Source organism: Dreissena polymorpha, chromosome 7 (genome assembly GCF_020536995.1).
Source record: "Dreissena polymorpha isolate Duluth1 chromosome 7, UMN_Dpol_1.0, whole genome shotgun sequence".
Classification (NCBI taxonomy): domain Eukaryota; kingdom Metazoa; phylum Mollusca; class Bivalvia; order Myida; family Dreissenidae; genus Dreissena; species Dreissena polymorpha.
In genome coordinates, this window is record NC_068361.1 from 13,827,889 (window position 1) to 13,847,142 (window position 19,254).

Consider the following 19,254-nt stretch of genomic DNA (forward strand, 5'->3'; position numbering starts at 1 on the left):
AAAAGTTAATTTCTCAGAAGAGGAAACTTTTTTTAAATAACACCAATTACAATTTAATAGAAGATACGAACTTAGTTAATGAACAAAAGGATAGACCTACATGAAAAACAAAACGAACTGCAAATAATAGAACAGATAAGAACAGAAAATTTATTTATTTAACTTGAATAAGTCTAGTTCATCGTTATATATACAAAACTGGCAATATATAAGCAGTAAGCACATGCATAGTTACAAAAATAAAAGTGTAACAGCTTATTGTGATCAGGAGCACAAAAATGCATACTTCAATATAATTCTGTACCATATGGTTATTTCCCCTTACATGCAAACAAGTTAACAATTATCATATTAATTATACACACACGTCGTATATTAAAGATCACATTAATTGCTATTGTATTATTGTATGGGTATTATATGGGTATACATGCATATAAAATATGATGAATACAAAAATAACGCACTAATCTACATTTTGATTAACACAACCATAATCATAAGCACTATAATTTGCACTCGGCCAAGGACAATATTTCAATATATTTAAGCTAGATATAGCACACGGAAAATGAGCTGTTCGTATACAAACAATTTTGGTGTAGGGTTTCAAGTATTACGCAGTTAGCAGGGTTTGTAAAGGACGTCCTTGATTGCAATCGGCGATCCTATTCATTTGCAACTACCGCAATGAATGCATTCAACAACGTGGAATAATGCAGCTATTGTTGTTTTTGAAAACCTTTTTAATCATTTAGCTTGTAAGACAGCCACTACAGATGTAAATATTTCTTCCGCTTTCAGCGATCTAAGCATTCATTAAGCAGTAGTTGCGGCGCTGTGCAAATAATTGGTTCATCATTCAGTTCCTTTTTTTGGTGGTTATTCATTTAAAATCGGTTATGTGACTGAATACAATGCTAGCATTTCATATTTAGTTTTATATACCTTAAAACTAGCATTCCTTATAACAAAACAAGAAATGCAATTAATTCTTTAAGAATTTCGAGTCGATTTATAAAAACATTTGAAATACGAACGAAAAGGTAATATTTTCTTTGATTTATTGCAAAATCAAACAATATTCGTGACATACTTAAGAATGTGCATGTATACTTGTACCGCAAACTACTTGAATAAGCCATTGTCAGCAACATATGATTCATAAACACGCGCTAGTGTTCGTTTGAACCGCAAATGTTTAAATCACTATCGAAGCAATTTTTGTTTGGCCTACGAGTCGTCGAAGACTTAAGAAAATTGTTGAAGTGTCTAAACACCACTGAAAGCAGGAAATAATTCTCAATTTATATTTATTATATTGAATAGATCACATACTAATGTGATCTTATATATCAAATCAATATTAAATCTAATATAGATAGGAGGGCGGTATTCCTAGATATTATCAAGTGATCACTACTATGCTTATTCAGTCCATATTTCAATTGTGATTGTGCACATGAATTTTTATCTAAATCACCTGCCTTTGTTTTGTGACATGCTAGCACAAGGATGGCACGCGCGAAACCGATCGCCTACATGGTAAACACAATGGCTGACGATACTCAAGTGACAGCTCAATCATACTTTGTCATTGCGGCTGATAATATAAACACGAGTGCGTTTTGAACAGTACACACTGCTTGCAATTTGCTGAAATCGATTAAAATTTCTTTCCTTATTTTATCTTAGATGTATAGAAATAGCAGAGCTTCATAAATATTATCAGTTGTGTAATTCTTGTCCGATAATTTGTTATGTAAGACAAATGGCCGATTACCTTTACGATACGCGACATTATGTCCAATAAGACATTAAATAGAACATACCGATTAAAGCTGTGGTCCCTGACTTTAAACGGTGGATGTAAACAAATCGGGGGTTAAATCGGTTGAAGGGGTCTTTCACACGCTAACACAAACACATGTAAATAAAAAATGATATTTTCTCATTTAAGCAATAAAAGATGAACCATAGTTCGATTAAATAACCATTTAATTACTTTATGGTTTGTATAAACCAAAGCAACATAATTAAAGTTTTTTTAAGGATAAAATTAAATAAATAAGTACAAGGATAATGTCAATCTCTTCTTGTTATCAAGACTTATGAGGAACATATTTTAGATTAAAGTCTCGGGAAGAAGTAGCATAGAGTGTAAATGCAATGTAGTCCGGACAGCACGAAACGAGCAAACGGTTATTGAAAACATTGGCAAATATAAAAAACTATTCACATTTGTATTATTACAATACAAAAAAAATAGCATTCCATTTTGATCATTCAGCCATTTATGTAACAAAGAAACTTCCGTCTTCTGCAATGTAGGTTACTACATAATAGACGGTATGCAATTGTTATATTTTACTTCAGTAAATGTATCACCTTAAGGCTGATTGTATAACGGCAGTGTCTTATTTACTACTACCTGCTCAATTCTTGTCTTAAATTTGGACATAACACATTTGCATTAAAAAAAAACTGTATAAGTAAGTTAACATCCTGCCCGGAGAGATATTTAATTTGTTTTGTTGATTATTAATATCTATGTTTGAACTTATGGCAGATTGTATTTTATTTTTCTCCTGTGTATTCAATCTTCCTTATTGTTGTTTTCATACATTAATTGTGTGCCAAAAGTCAATTTATTACATATTATGCATATCTGTTTATACAAAACACAAACTTTATACAATATTTCAAAACTGATCCTGAAGACTTTATTTAAACCATGAACATGTGCACTAAAAAACGAAATAGGCCAAGGACAAGTGCTAAATATAGCAATCAGTTAATTCTTGTTGGTGTAGTGTTGCAGGCTTTTTATTTGCGTAGTTTGCAGAGTTTGCAAAGGAAGTTTGATTGCACGCGGCGATCCTAGTAATATACCGCTATAATGATTATTCAACAATGCGGACATAGCTATTATCTTTCTTGAAAAGATTGCAAAACTTTGTCAAGCATTTATTGTGTTCATTAGCAAATATCACATCTAAATATATCACTGCCGCGTTATACATGCCATGCTGGGGCGGCGCTGAGTAGATATATCTTTAGTTTCTATCTAAGGACGGTTTCCTGATAGAAGGTTATTTATTTTTAAACTTAAAAGATCATTAATTTTTATGATTGATGACATGTCAAAAACTGCTGTGTCATGTTCACTTATTCGATATTTTGTAATATCTTTTTCTATTTTCTAAATATAAGTAAGATGCATGGGCTTAAAAAAAAACTATATCTATACTATTTGTAGCCAACGATAGTTTTTGAAAATAATTGTATTAAATTTTTTTGCGGATGATTAAGAACTAATAAAACTACATAAAATCGACTAGCTTAAATGTGAGGCTATTTAATGTATTGTTATTGTACGTCTATAAATTGCTTAAAAGAACAGATCGATAACGATAAAGAGTCACACAGATTATGTATTTTCTTAAAGAATTAGAATACTACTTAAGAGCCAATATAACAGAAAATGCGGACAGTCACTTTTTGTCTAAGAAAGATCTTACGGTATACCATGTATGAACGGCGTGCTTTGCTCATGTTTGATCTACATATACAACGAAAAATCCATTTAGCCTTGGCCGACCAATATCGGATGATGGCCGCGCACCAAATACAGCCTTCAGAAGTATTGAGGATTCGGTTTCAGAACACACTCGTCAGGTTTATTTTGCCTTGACCAGATTAAGAGCCATGCGCAAAAAGCGCGCGCCTTATCAAACTGGTTTGAATACATGAACTTCATTAAATATTTTCCTTACTTCATGTCGTTGATCTTAAACAAACACTTAAAACTGAAGTATCATATAATTGTGAAACTGATTGTAATTAACAAATCGTGCATGTGCGTTAACATCTTCAACACATAGGAACATATAGCGTTTGCAAGATTTACCGTTAAATATGCATGTCGAGTCTGTTAAGCACACTGTTTCGCATTTGAAACTGATGCATGTAAATTTCGATCTTTGTGGAAAAAAGTTAATCTGACCACTTGATATATATGACTAGAAACATAATAATTAAAATAAAATCATGTTAAGCGACATGTTTGCATAGTTCACATCTTTACAATCAAAGTTTTATCTTCCACGTTGTATAGATCAAATATAATCGTTGCAAATTCGTAATGTCAATAACAAAGTGTCAATGAAAACAGCAACGCCATGCAATTGAAAGCCATTTTTTATTTGAATAATCATGTTACAAAAAATAACGATCATAAATAATAAATGTTAATAAATTCTGATCATGTCTTAATGTTATCACACTCCTTTAGATAAACGAGTACGCATATGAAGTATCTTATTGTATCGACGTATTTGCCACACATATGCGTGGTATGAGACTTGTTAGTTACATGAATACAATTAATATGAACATAAATACCCGCTTGAAAGAATGTTATATGAGTAATTTGCATGATTTCAGTAACAATTAACGCTCTCGTGGTAACAGCACCAATTAGTTTCTACATTAGCAAATCAGGCAATTATTAACCATACACACTGCTTTACACACGGGTTGATTTGACACAACACTCTTCTGAACGATAGATTGCACAATATTGAGACCTCTTTTTTATGTAAACCATTATACGTATTTAAAATCATGTTGGCACATGCTCTGTTGAACTTCAAGTGAAAAATACAGACATGATCCGAGTAAATAACGCAGAAAGATGATAAATCATACCATACTGGTCAAAACTAAGCTACCTGCTCATAATGTACTGTATATTTAATCTGCTAGTGCGAGAAAAGATCCACCGACCAGATTCATGTCTCGCATACATCCATAAAAAGTTTGGACACTTTGGCAAAATACATCCATAACATACATAGATATGTACATTATCACGTTAGAGGTTCCAATTAAACGATATGAAGCATAAAACTAATATCTGTATGATCATCATTCAATAGTCCTCTTGTTTTGCTAACTGGATGCCATCAATAAATGTTGTTTTATACCAAACTCCGCAAAAAAATTGAAAAGAGAAATCAGCTGATTATGAAACATACTAGCAAATACATATATGGATACGGCTATTGATTGCACACGAGTGAAAAATAATAATGATGTTTTTTTATTGTCATTATTATTACCATCCTAATCGGCTTTCAAAAGTTAAAGTATATATTGTTCATCAATGGTTTGACTTTTTGTTCTGGTTTCAGTTCAAACAAATATACTTATATGTGTAATATAACAGTGCAGACAATAGGAACATAACTAAGGGTATGATAACAATAACAATAGATACTTAAACACTTTACTAACAAACATTTTATACTGCAGTAATAATATTTAAAAGAATTGTATCGACTGTGTCATAAAATAAAGTATAGCAAGCATTTTTGTTGCTATTTTATGATTGGGTTCAGATGTAAAATTGTTTGTAAAATAGTAAGGAAACAAATGTAACATGTACTTCATTATACACGACCCGAAAAAACAGTACACGTTTATTTTAATAAATGAACAATAAAGTTTCGAGGCGGAAGTTTGAAATGCATCTTTTCTAGAAGGTTTTATTGGTAGTTTTCTTTTACAATAAAATACAGGACGTAATTATAAACGTTCTCCCTACAAAAACAATTGTAAAAAGGTGCTTTGTTTGTTTCTTTCGGTAACAAAACATCCTAATCCCTTTGTTGATCAGATGCATACAAGCGTAAAAAACCAAAATCAAACAAACGGAAACAATAACAACGTACAGCTTATTGTACAAAAGCATACACTCATACATTTGTATGATCTTTATCATGATCAGGTGCATATCTAGTTACTTATATCTAAAATGCTTTCGTTGACTTCTGTCATATGTTCTGAATTAAAAGCAGTTCCGCTGATCAATTAGTCAAAATATTAAGAATATAACAAATCGGAAAAATCTACAAGCGCATGAACAATAGCTTGAAATAAAACATAAGTTCTTATAGATAAGGCGCACATAAATAGAATAAAAAAAGGTGTAAACATAATACGTTTGACAAAAAGCATGAACAAAAACAACAGTTAACACTTTTAAGACACGTCAAAATATTTTACACAAAAGTGTTTATTTCACGTGTTGTTTTGCTCGTTAAATGTGAATTTAATGTTACTTCATGTCATATTTTACACAAACACTCAAATTGCAGTTTAGAACATTTAAAACATATCCTTTTTAACAGAATGGATTATTCTTCATTACAGGACAGGTCCAATTTATGAATTTGCATATGTCATGCAGCCTTTCACATATTCATTTGCAAACTCATGACAGAAAATGAGAAAAGGTACTGCTTCTGCAACAAAAAACAACAACATCAATGAATAGTTTAATTTAAGAACGCAGTTACTTACAGCATTTAAATGTTAAATAAAGGTTAACTTTTCATCAAACATATCGGCATAAAATGTATTATTTGCAGTCAAAATTGAGTACAGCGGCCAGTCAGTGGAAATGGCAAACATGACCATTGTCGACGAGTGACCGTTATTCTCGGACCACCACTTTTTAAATGGTTGGTCAGTTGGGCTCGATTGGTCATTGTCGGCTCGGGTACTACTTACATGTACCCCGGGTATTCTTAAGTATACTTGCATGTACCCCGGGTACGGTAAATATACTTAAACGTACTCGGTCGAGATTTGAATGTACCCGAGTTGTATTCCCGACCCAAATGCGATGTTGTAAAACGCGATACCGGTAACCATAAAACGATATGTTTAATCTTTAACAAACTTCTCTTTTAAAACTGCTGCATCGACATGCTTTTTGAGTATGAGTTGCGTTAATAGAGAGGCAATTTAACAGAAAATTGACATTAATGTGAAAATTATTAAGTTAACACATAGTCAACAACGACCGATTTAGCATTAAAATTCCCGGATACGTTTGAGTATATTTGCCGTACCCGGGGTACATGTAAGTATACTTGAGAGTACCCGGGGTACATGTAATAAGTACCCGAGCCGACAATGACAATTAGCCGTTGTTTTAAGTCCAAACATGACTTTCGGATTGAAATATACTGGCCGTTGACCGTTTTGGACAATTGACCGTTATTCTCAAGTGTAATATATATGCATAGTAAAACAAGCTTATGCTATTGTCAAACCTCGTTTGGAATTACTCGATGGCACCGATATTTGGTTACTCTAACCGTATCCGGAACAGCTAATTCTCCATCGCGTTTAATTCTTTCATGAGTATACCCTATTACCGCAAAGAAACCACTGCGCGTGAAACCGTCACTAAAATATCAATACATTTAGTTAATGTGAGAAAAAACAACAACCAGATTTGAAAATTCAACGTATAATTCAATGATTTTAGTAAGTGATGACTCAACCACAAAGCAACAATGTACAGATAAATCTAAACTTAATTGAATTAGTTATACCAAATTAATATGTGTTTTAACACAAAACTAATATGCACTACGGTGTTGAAGTTAACTCATTGGTATTACATTTAAGCATCTTTATTACTTTGCAATTATAAATTTGATTCACCTGCATTGAACAAGGACTTTACCATCACCAGCTGAATCCTGGGCGTCAATCAAGAAATTAAGCATGTCTGAAGTATTACACACATTGTCTTGCTCTGGCCAAGACGTGAATTGGAACACCCGAGCATCAAAACCATCGTGCTGGAAAGAAAAAACTGTTGAACAATGAAATATACCAAATTAATCATAGACACTGATTTATGAAACCTTTTTCACAATTTGCAAAATGACAGTTTTTAACACATGTTATATAATAAAAACATGAATATATGCATTAAATGCATACATGCTTGCCCCCAGTGAACAAATGATGCTAAATTTGAAATCAATATGTATGAAAACATACATAGGCATTACCAGATGTATTAAGCAACGATAAATTTAATAAACTGAATGTTGTTATTAAAGATCCCATGTTTAAATATAGCTGAATATATTTTGTCATTTAACTATTTTTTCTTGCAGACATACTTATTTCAGATTATTCCAGTAGCTATTTTTTAAGTATATACATATTATGACGTTTTCCAAAATTAACGAATCTATACACAAATCTCGTGAACAATCCTATGTAAGTTATGAACTTAGTACCTCAGCGATACTTTTGTATCGCACAACCTGTTCTGTATAATGACTTTGATTGGATTTCGTCAGTAATTTCCCGATGAATGTTCCAGTTACGATGTCTTCTCCTTGGGAAGGAATGTAGGGTTCGATCTAAATAGTAAGCGTTATTTGTTCACCTGTTATTTGTTTTTACATGAAACATTAATAGATCCAAAAACGCTGCTTTTGAAATGAAACCGTCTTGTAAGAAATTTGTGCTCTGTATTGTTGAACAGCCTTTTTTAAATAAAAAACGTTATTAGTAACTGCATATTTAGCGCTCAAGCAGTATTCAATATTAGAGTTATTTTCTAGAATTACCTGATCATGTGGGATAACAACTGTAGCAAATTTGTAGTCATGTAGTAACCATATCAAGTTCACATGTGTGATTCCCTCTGTGGTTGCAGGAGTTCAAATAAATTTGTCATTTTCTCGAAAAGTCTTCAGTAGCGCATCAAACGAATAAACAAAAAAATGCAAAAAATGAATTGAGATTTGCTAGAGCATATTCAACATCCTAACTTGTTCAAATGTAATCTTGTATGTACATTTTATGTTAAAGCCATTGAAAAACAAGGTGAGACCCGGTATATGATCAATTAAAACCGCATTGCAGTAATTGTAATATTTTCTTTTAAGTATTATCTTACATATACACTATAAATGTTATAAAACCTAAGTTGTCTGAGTTTTAACTTCCAGTAAGTTTGACGTTACTCTATATAAGCAATGTAATCCGCGGGGTGTAGCCAGTAGTAACCACATAATAGGAACGATTGTTAATTGCTAATTCAGTCAATGTAAGCTTTTTTGTTTCTAAATAGGTTTGAATGTTAAAATTGTAAACGCTGAAAACCTTCATAATTTTTATGTAGCCTATAGCAATAATATGGACAGATTTGCAAGACGTTTGTCTGAAAGTGCATGCGTGACATATGCAGGTTGTTTTGGTTTTGGAGATATAGTAGTGTGCAAACAAGTGACGGAGGACGTATGGGTGCAAACAGGTACGATGAAAAACGTTAATGCAACTGCTAACGAATGGCTCTTTTAATATGATCATACCTATAAACTAGATACTTTTTTAACTTAAAGATATGCAAACAGCGTTGATAACGTTGCTATTTCCGATTGCATCGGTCTAAAATTATCATCTGAAGTATAAGAAAGGCAGTAGCATATCTGCGACATAAGGTAATTAGCATTATGCTGTGATCAAATCAAGCACGTAATTTTAAGAAAATAGACTTAAAGTTATCAATCTAGCCATTTATATATTTTTTCATTGTTTCCTATTTTAAGTATTGCAGATATAAACGATAATGATAATTGAAAACTATCTATTCTTTGTAGTGTTTGGAGAAAATGTATATTATTAAACTCAAGCAAACTGAAGCAGCACGCGTTAAAATGAACTCCACCTTACACAAACCGATCAATCTTTGAAGTTTAAGATTGACATGTAAAATGCCTTAAACAATATGTGCCGAAATAAATATACGAACACATCACAAAGACAAGAGGACGGAATGACTGCCTTCGAAAAGTGGGACTGGGACTGACTGAACCATGTATACCCCTTTACAACTTTGATGTGCATTCATATTATGAATTCTTGCGTGTACATATGAATTATGACAGGAAGTTGCAAAGTATTTATTTATACAAAACGACAAAACATAAACGTGCGCAATGTATTCTTTACAGGGAATAATGTTTATAGTGATGTTTCACAATTGTTATTTGGCAGTACAATATGACAACCGATACAAACACATAAAATATAATTTTCTTCAAATAGAAGAACATCGTTCAGAAAAGCCAAACCAATAACAATACATCCCATTGATATTCTTCTATATTTAGCAAAACTATATAATCTAGACCTCATTTCGATAAAAGTATGAACTTCTCTATAAATAAAAACAGTTATGATTCGGTTGGTATTAACACTCATGAAATACCTCAAATTCGCTTATGACGTCAGGCATCCCTGAAACTGCAGTAACATAGTCCTTACTATTCGCAACGCTTCCAATTGGATCCAACGCTTCACACAAAACCTCGTGCAGGTAGAGATATTGGTTCTATTCAAAAGTTATTTCGTTCGAAAAAGTGTTCATAATTTCAGTAAAAGCTATAACATGTTCACTAATTGAAACACACTTTTGATGATAGTAATTATTAAATAATTATCAGTTGCATTAAAACCAAAAAGATTGGTACGTGCCTTAGTTTTGAACCATGTTAATGCGCTGTTTTCTCAGTTTCTTGACAGCATCGTGCACATTAATTTCGTTTGACGCAATCCCTTGCTCTTAAAGATAATCTAGAGCAATAAAAGTACCGGTTCTTCCTAAACAGGCGCTGTAACAAGAAGTCGTGTCTTGTAAAACACACAAAGCCTGTAAAAATTGTTTAATCGCTCACACTAGTACGTGCAAATGGGAAACAATTTTAATTACCTGCAATGCACAAGCAATGGACTTGACCTTATGTTGTCGTAAGGGCGAACTTTGCGCCAGAATTGCATCAACGACAGTGCTGTTTTTGGTACTTCTTAATCTGGTTATGCAGTAAAGTGACAGTGGTACACTGTGTGAACGTCCTTTCTGTTAACCTTGATTGCAATACATGCACACTATTAAGAACAAACCATAATTGTACGCATGTTATAAACAATAGACACACAACAATTTTGCAGAGACAATTCGTTTAGCAATTGTATTTGTGTTAATGCTGACGTATACAAACGAATTAATATAAATACCGGACCTAAAAATAAATTTCTTATACAACCTTAGTGCATTGCAGTTCTCTTGTCACAAAGTCGGCATACATTTCCTGCCGAATCATTGATATATTGATATCCCCAAACTGGCTAGTGTTCTGAGTATCATCTGGCCGGTATTGGAAGCACTTTCGCTAAAACATAAACATTATTGAAAAACGCTCATATAGTGAGTGTTCTAAAATCAAATCAATTTCTTGCTATTTACATCAAAAGAGGAATATATTTGGATTTCGTTTGCTGTTGACATCAATCAGCACATAATAAATGTTTAGGTAACCACTTGCTAAATAAATTGAAAAACGTGTACATACCTTTCCGTCTTCAACTGTATTCGTCACCATGGCTATAACTTTAATATTTTCTGCCACTATCATTCGCCATATATCCTGTATAGAAAGTTCTAAAGGTCCTGTCAAATAATCGAAACGTTAGCCTTAAAATGTGACGTGATTGTCTATGATTGAAATATTTTCTTAATATGTTCGTTTACAATAAATATGAGTAATGTATGCTCAGTACAAACATATACGTATTCCCTTGGGCTGCGATGTATTTCCGCTTTCTTGCATAACCCTAAACATAAGAAATAATAGTGTTTAAAAGACATAACTAAACAGTTTTGACTCGATTAACACAAAAATAGCGATTACCTTATAAGATGAAACACTACATTACATCAATAAAACTGGCTTTGATGGAATCAGAGCCTTCTTCCCCGTCAATTGCTGGTAGTCTTACTCGGTTTTTGTCATTATTAACAAAACAATTAACTAAAACGTGGACACATTATTTAATTCAAAGCATGTTTGTTAAATAATAAATCTCAATATGATATAGTTAGTAATGCTCTTCAAATAACGTATGTGGCAAATAACAGACTGACAACACTAATTTAAACCTACAAGGATACATATTCTTGTATCTGTTCTTTGGTACGTTAACCTCGCTACATGCAGCGGTTGTTTCATATTTAAGTCCTGAGTCAAGAGACTGAACATTGTATGGTTGAATACATAATAGTGTAAAGCATTGTTGTACAATTTCAAATGAAGCAAGCAGAAATGTTTCCATTAAAAAACAAAACCACAAAGCGTAAGGTATTAATGATTATTAAGACTGATATTATTTTCGGAGTATGAATGCCAATGCAACAGAAAACAGTTCCAAATAACATGCTGCATAAGATAAAACATCGACAGATAGTTCTTGTTCCTCGTTACGTCAGGAATCTGACCCGTTAGAATTCACAGCTGTGCGTGCTTAAGTGACCAAATGGTATAATAGTTATACATAAAGAACTTACGAAGCAGTCCCTGAATACATCCGTCGGGTCTTGTTTGCACTGCCATGTAAATCTTCGCAGCTCTTGAATTAGAATAGATTTAATCTTCAACTTAAAATCACCGAAATTCCCGTAAAGTGGTTCAGGTACTATCACAAAAGAAGGCGTCCTCTGTAATCCGACTGTCAATGGAGGTGATGGAGTGTCATTGCTCTGTTTGAAAGCCGGATTTGTTATGGAACACGTAAATATTTTGTTTCTTACACCGTCTGTATGTGTAGACATACATACTGTCAATATAATAAATTTAAACCAAATAAAATGTAGTGATGTGTAAGTGTACTGTTTACAATCTAAAATATAAGTATTATATAATTTTATTCTGGAAATATGGAAGAACTTCATGCAGATCAAATTTATTCGATGTAAATAATGTTGTTTTTCTCACTAGGTTAATATATACTCACGATAGTTTGCATACGCGGTCATATCATTCTTCTTGAAGTTAAACCTACGACACATAATAAATTACAATCAATATATTTATGAGCAATTTGCTAATATTTCAAGTGATAAGTTTGCATTTAGTTTAAACCTATTTATTTTAGTTCGATTGCATCGAAAGCCTTAGGCTTATATAAACGCTCTCGAGTCCGTTTCCTGGGCCTAGAAACAGTACTTGGTGTCTTTGGGGAAGATCTAAATAACGCTCTCACGGTGGGGATCGAACCCGTGACCTCCCGGTCGCTAGGCAAACACCATATCCATTACACCACGGCGAACTGTTTTGCATTTAAAGCAGCAGCGAAAATTTACGATCAATAAATGGTGACTTTCAGAAAGAATTGCATAAACGTGTACACAGTAAAATGGACCAAATCAACGACTTATACTCACTGTCTTTAGGAAGTTCGTTTTGCTGCGCCTAAAATTGTTTTAACAAAATCAAACAACGAAATGGTTTGATATGTTTATCTAACTTTATAATAACAACTGTGCATATTTAAACACGATAGGTAGCTTTAAGTTTTGAACGCTTTGAAAAATATGATTAAATACAATTAATATGTTTTAAATTCCAACATTATATACACTGTATGTAATGAAGGGTCTAATCATTAATTATTCGCCTTCGTATTATGAATACTACGCCAATGATGACGCCAATACACACAATGCTTCCGCCAACACCGGCTCCGATTGCTGTAACTGCGGAACTACGGCTTGTGTCTAAGAAACACGTGTGCAACAAATACACATTGAGCCAGTTAATTATTTCTTCGTAAAATTTAGTAATTTCTGATAATGATTACACATGGGCTAAAGATGATCGTTTCAATGCGGATTATAGGTTATCCAGAATCTTGAAGGGAGCAAATTAAAAGTGATTTGTATTTCGAAAACTGTCAAAGTCAAAAAATAAAAAGGTTAAAGAGACTGCCTACAAAACTTATGTTAGACCCCAGTTAGAATGCTGTGCCACTGTTTGGCATCCTTGGCAAAAATATATCATCTACAAAATTGAATAAGTCCAAAAATCAGCTGCCATGTATGCTTGTAATGACTACACTTACACCAGTAGTGTTTCCCAAATGTTAAATAATCTCAAATGGCAAACTTTAGAACAGCGTCGAAACATTTGTTATGTCATCCTATTATACAAAATTCAAAATAATCTTGTGTGGGTTGACCACCAACACCTGATTTTGACTAGAAATCTGAACTACCTGGTACCATACTCAAGGACACAGTATCACTCCAATTTATTTTTCCCACGTAGTTTATTCGTCTGTGGAATGGCCTGCCTGTGTCCTAACAAGCTAGGTCCAGTATAGTTCACTGGGAAGATACATCTTTTCCACCAATTCTAAGTCTACTCTGTTTTTAACTGTTTATCTTAGTCTTGAAGCTTCTTTTATCTGATATTTTTTATATGTACCTAGTAAATTGCACTTAACTTAGCTCGATTAGTCATTGTTGGCTAGGATACTACTAACATGTACCCTGGGTACTCTTAAGTATACTTACATGTACCCCGGGTACGGTAAATATACTAAAACGTACCCGGGAATTTTTCACGCTAAATCAGTCGTTGTCGTCTATTTTTTTTAAATAAGTTATGTTAACATTTATGTTAAATGTCTGTAAAATAGCCTCCATATTATCGAAACTTATACTCAAAAAGCATGATATTATGCAGTGTGTTTAAGAAAAGTTTGTTTAAGAGAAACAATATCCTTGAAGGTAATCGGTAACGCGTTTTACGACATCAGATTTTGTGCGGGAATACAACTCGGGTACAGTCTAACATCGACAGGGTACGTGTAAGTATATGTATCGTACACGGGTACATATAAGCATACTTAAGAGTGCCCGGGGTACATGTAAGTAGTACCCGAGCCGACATTGACCAATCGAGCCTTAACATATTTTTACCAGCTATTTTCTGACAACGCGCCTGCTTCTGATAATCGTTCATACGATTTTATAGCAGTAAGTACTATGCAGATGTAGATAGATTATACCTTTATTTGTTCATAATCGTTCTTTTCGTTCATATTCGCGACTTTGGAACAGCTTACCTGAAGAAAGTATGTCAGCCCCGTCCCTTGAGGTCTTCCAGACAAGGATGGGTGCGCTGCATGAGTGACTCTGGAGCAATTTGTTTTAAACCTGATTTTAACCGCACCGATGTTCCCTTCACTTATGCACAAATTCACATTGTGCGACGATGCTCCAGAGGAGCCCAGCCCTTAATCCTGTTGTGCCGGTGCCCGGTTTACAAAATGCGCACATACCTCGTGATTGGGAACCAGCGACAAATCGGTAAAGTGCATGCTGGGTAGCACGAGATAATAAGGTATCTTGTGCACGGGAGATTGATGCTAGTGGACGTGTTTTCCCTAGCTGAGTATTGCTAGGAGTAATTGTGAGTCTGTGATTGAGCCTGTGGCTGTGTGTGAGCACATATATCTCTGGAGGGCCATTCTCAGAAGGTATAAGTGCCATTCTCTGACCGTGTCAATAATATGTATTTCTCTGGAGGGCCATTGCCGGAAGGTATAAGTTCCATTCTGTGACGTGCAACCGACGAGCCGACGAGACGAGCCGACGAGTTCCCTCGAAGACGACAAAGACGATTGGTGCCATCCGGACGAGCATTCCAGTCGATGCCAACGTGAGTATTATATTTCGTGTCCTTACAATTAATTGCTGTAGTTGTTGACGAACCCCACAAAGAGCTAACCGTAAAAACACTACAATCCGGAAGAAGAAGAAGAATGTGAGTCATATCCGAGTTTTAGACGGACCGTCTCGAGGATTCCGGAGATGAATCACAGACGTGAAATCAACTGTTGCAGTTAAAGTAAACTATGGATTTTCGACAATAATACCCAATGATGGTATAGTATAACTGTCTCAAAAAACTCTATATATGCATAGGCGGATCCGGGGGCGGACGCGGCGTACGCTACCCCTATAATCGCAAAAGTAAAGTCAATTCATTTGATGTTTCACACTTAACTAGTTCTAAATCACCTTTTTAAACTCGTCAAAGCCTTCAAAATCACTAAAAGTAAAGTAAGTATATAAGGTATGACAAAGCCTTCAATGTCACTAAAATCGTGGAGCTTACGGGAAGGGCTTCGTCCCCCTGGACCGCCTAGTAGATCCCCAGCAAATCTTTCAAGATCCTGCCCCCCCCCTAGCTAGAAATCCTGTAACCGCCCCTGATATGTATGGGGGTAACCGGTCTCCGATCCTAAACATTGGGCTCTGAAGATTGCGAAATGAAACATCGTTTAACTTGTTCATTAGTGCTGGGGGTATGATGGTTGCAAAAATTCAACTCTAAGCTTTACAACTTTTCTTTACTGTCAGCCGCAATAGCAAAAATTATCAAAAGTGGGTGGGTGTGGCCTATTATGGGCGGGGCGCGCCAGGGTTGGTAATGGGGCCATACATAGTTGAAATTTACCATATTGTCATAAGAGATGTTCAGTATCATTTTGAAATAAATCAGTGTAGAAATGAAAACAAATAAAAAATATAGTAAAAGGCAATTTTGAGTGGGCGCGGCTTATGTAGGCGGGGCGCCCCAGGGTTGGTAATGGCGCCATGATTTGTTGATTTGTTGAGATTGACAGTATTGTCATAAAAGAGGTTCATTATCAATTTGAAGTGAATCGGTGTAAAAATGAAGACATTATAGTAAAAGGCAATTTTGAGTGGGCGTGGCCTATGTGGGCGGGATGCCTCAGGGTTGGTAATGGGGCCATGCATAGTTGATATTAACTGTATTGTCATAAGAGAGGTTCAGTATCAATTTGAAGTGAATTTGAAGTATCGGTGTAGAAGTACAGAAATTATGGTAAAAGGCAATTTTGGGTGGGCGTGGCCTATGTGGGCTTGGCCTATGTGGGCGGGGCGCCCCAGGGTTGGTAATGGGGCCATGCATAGCTGATATTGACCGTATAGTCATAAGAGAGGTTCAGTATCAATTTGAAGTGAATCGGTGTAGAAATGAAGAAATTATAGTAAAATGCAATTTTGGGTGGATCCTATGTGGGCGTGACCTTTGTGGACCAGGTGCCCTAGGGCTGGTAACGGGGCCATGCATAGCTGAGATTGACCGTATTGTCATAAGAGAGGTTCAGTATCAATTTGAAGTTAATTGGTGTTCCCCTTATGCAATCGGGGGTTTGAAGGTCCTCCGCCTTGAAACATTTTGGAAATGAAGCGTAAAACACTGCATTCTGGTGACTTTTTATCTGTATTTAGAGACTGAAGTTATAGAGCATTTTTATATGAAATTTCCTTTTCATTGACCATACTCAGTGACTGATCGACATGTATATGATTCCACGTACATGTATTTCCCATTACCCTTTTTCATTTACCACCTGTATCGATCAGTCACGGAAAAACATTATATTATACGGCGTTTAGCCCGACACTAGTATGCGCTCACATACTTTGTTTTCATATGCAACAACACATTTATAGAAAGTAAAATCATCCATAAGAGCAGTTTTTTTATCTGATTATGGGAAAGTCTTAAATAATCAATTTAATATTTTACTGTTTTTAAAAAAAAATCAAGGCAACAGATAATTTAATTATGCAATAGTTTTCTATTTTCTACACTTGATCAGGTTTCTTATATATTAAAAGGTTAAAAAAAAGAAAAACTATATAATATATCATTATTTGTTGGAATCTTGATGAAATTAGTGTATTTTTCCATTCCAAGATTTCACCATAACTAAGTCAAGCAAAATAAAAGGATATATTTGACTTTTTTCAAAACAATTGTTTTTCTGCTGCTATGGATAGTACCCGAGGCCTAGCATTGCTCTAAACGTGCTAATAGTGTATTGTACAACAAACACTGTTTTACAAAACTGGGTCATCTTTAATTTGCATCAATACCAGGGTGCAGGATCACATGACTTTGTTAATAGAAACACCGGCAAGTGCTGCTTTTTTTTCCCAATAACTTTGTCAAACAATTTTTTCTTAAGTATTTTAACTAGTGCAAACAAGTTTTTAAGCTGCGTATGTCCATATGAAATACATCAGAATTACTTTATATAATAAGCATGTGTTTTTTTTTCAATTTTTTTATTTATACTGCACAAATTTCTATCACGCACACTCAATTTTTGTCACCGATTTCAGACGTATTCTCAAGGATCGGCACAAACTGCAAGAAAAACTGTCTTTTATGTACAAAATATTTTTACAAATGTATTTCAATAACGTGACATATTTGTAAAAAAAAGTTCTGAATGATGTGTTTACATTCTGTCCAGCCAGTGTGTAAATACCTGAAAACCAGGCTGATTCTGCACCCTGAATACTAAACAGAAACAAAATGGTATAACTGGTTACTTTTACTTTTGTCAACTATTTTCAACAAATTAGTTATTTGTTTTCAGAATCATATAAAAACTTAAGGCTTCATAAAGACCCTATAACCACAAACTACTGGCCCTTTGGTCTCAAAGTCATTAACAGTGTATAACAGGACATTGAAAAAAGGACATATTTGCCCATTATGCTCAAGATCCGTCACAATTAATGAACATTAAGCATTAACGTCCACCTGATCAAATGTTAAAACGGTTTAAATTGAATATAACAGCAAAGATATTCTCACATGTTGCTGTCATATTTTCTACTGATTTCAGCAATTCTGCGATTAAAAATTGTTAATAGAAATCACGGTCTATATTGGAAAGGACTTCATAGAGAAATTTAACTATATGGTGACCTGTTGGTAGCCTATTGAATTCAACATTATTGTAACGCTTAAATACGAAGACTCTCTGGATTCAGGGAAAATATAAATAACCGTTTTGCGTCGAACAAAGTTGGGTGCAACTTATAGTACACATTTGTTTACTTGTCAAAAAACATTGGGTGCGAACGCACCCAACGCAAACCCCCTGGCTACAGGTATGTCAATTATCCGAATAGATTATTTTGCTACGTCATGACCTTCGACTTTGCAAATAGCAGACGTATTGTAACATTCAACCCGCTTTCAATTCAAAGCTGGCAATTCAAATTACAAGAAATGGTGATTCAATAATGGAGAAAGCTTTAACTGGATTTAACAAACGTTTTATAAGGTTTGTTAAACCAGATAACAACAAGGAAAATTTGGATTATACAAGTTAAACAGGTAAGGCATTCTCAAGTGTACATATTTTGGACATGTACAGTATTCGGATAAACAGTAATAGATAGACTAAATGTTCCATGCATTAAGATTGTGTCTTGTTACAAAACCACTCGTAGGGATGATGATAATATAAATACAGTCGAAACCCGATGGCTCGAACTCGCTTGGCTCGAATTTCCGGTTGGCTCGAACTCGCATCAAAGCACCAATTGTGTTAGTCCATATAAACGGACTCCCAGAGCCTTTGATAATTTTTGCTATGGCGGCTCTGCGTACCATTGGGTTATAATAAAGCTGAGAGTTGAATTATTGCAACTACGATTTTGTATGCCTATATATTCATATAAAATTTTGTCGG

At 34.4% G+C, this 19,254-nt stretch overlaps 1 long non-coding RNA gene across 1 annotated transcript; it reads right to left on the minus strand.

The window, feature by feature from the left end:
* Positions 1-7,138: 7,138 nt before the first annotated feature.
* Positions 7,139-8,239, minus strand: LOC127837177 (uncharacterized). Its single transcript, XR_008029161.1, has 3 exons — positions 8,112-8,239; positions 7,522-7,661; positions 7,139-7,260 (listed from the first exon to the last, which is right to left on the minus strand). It is a non-coding gene; the product is annotated as an uncharacterized LOC127837177 (long non-coding RNA).
* Positions 8,240-19,254: the final 11,015 nt, after the last annotated feature.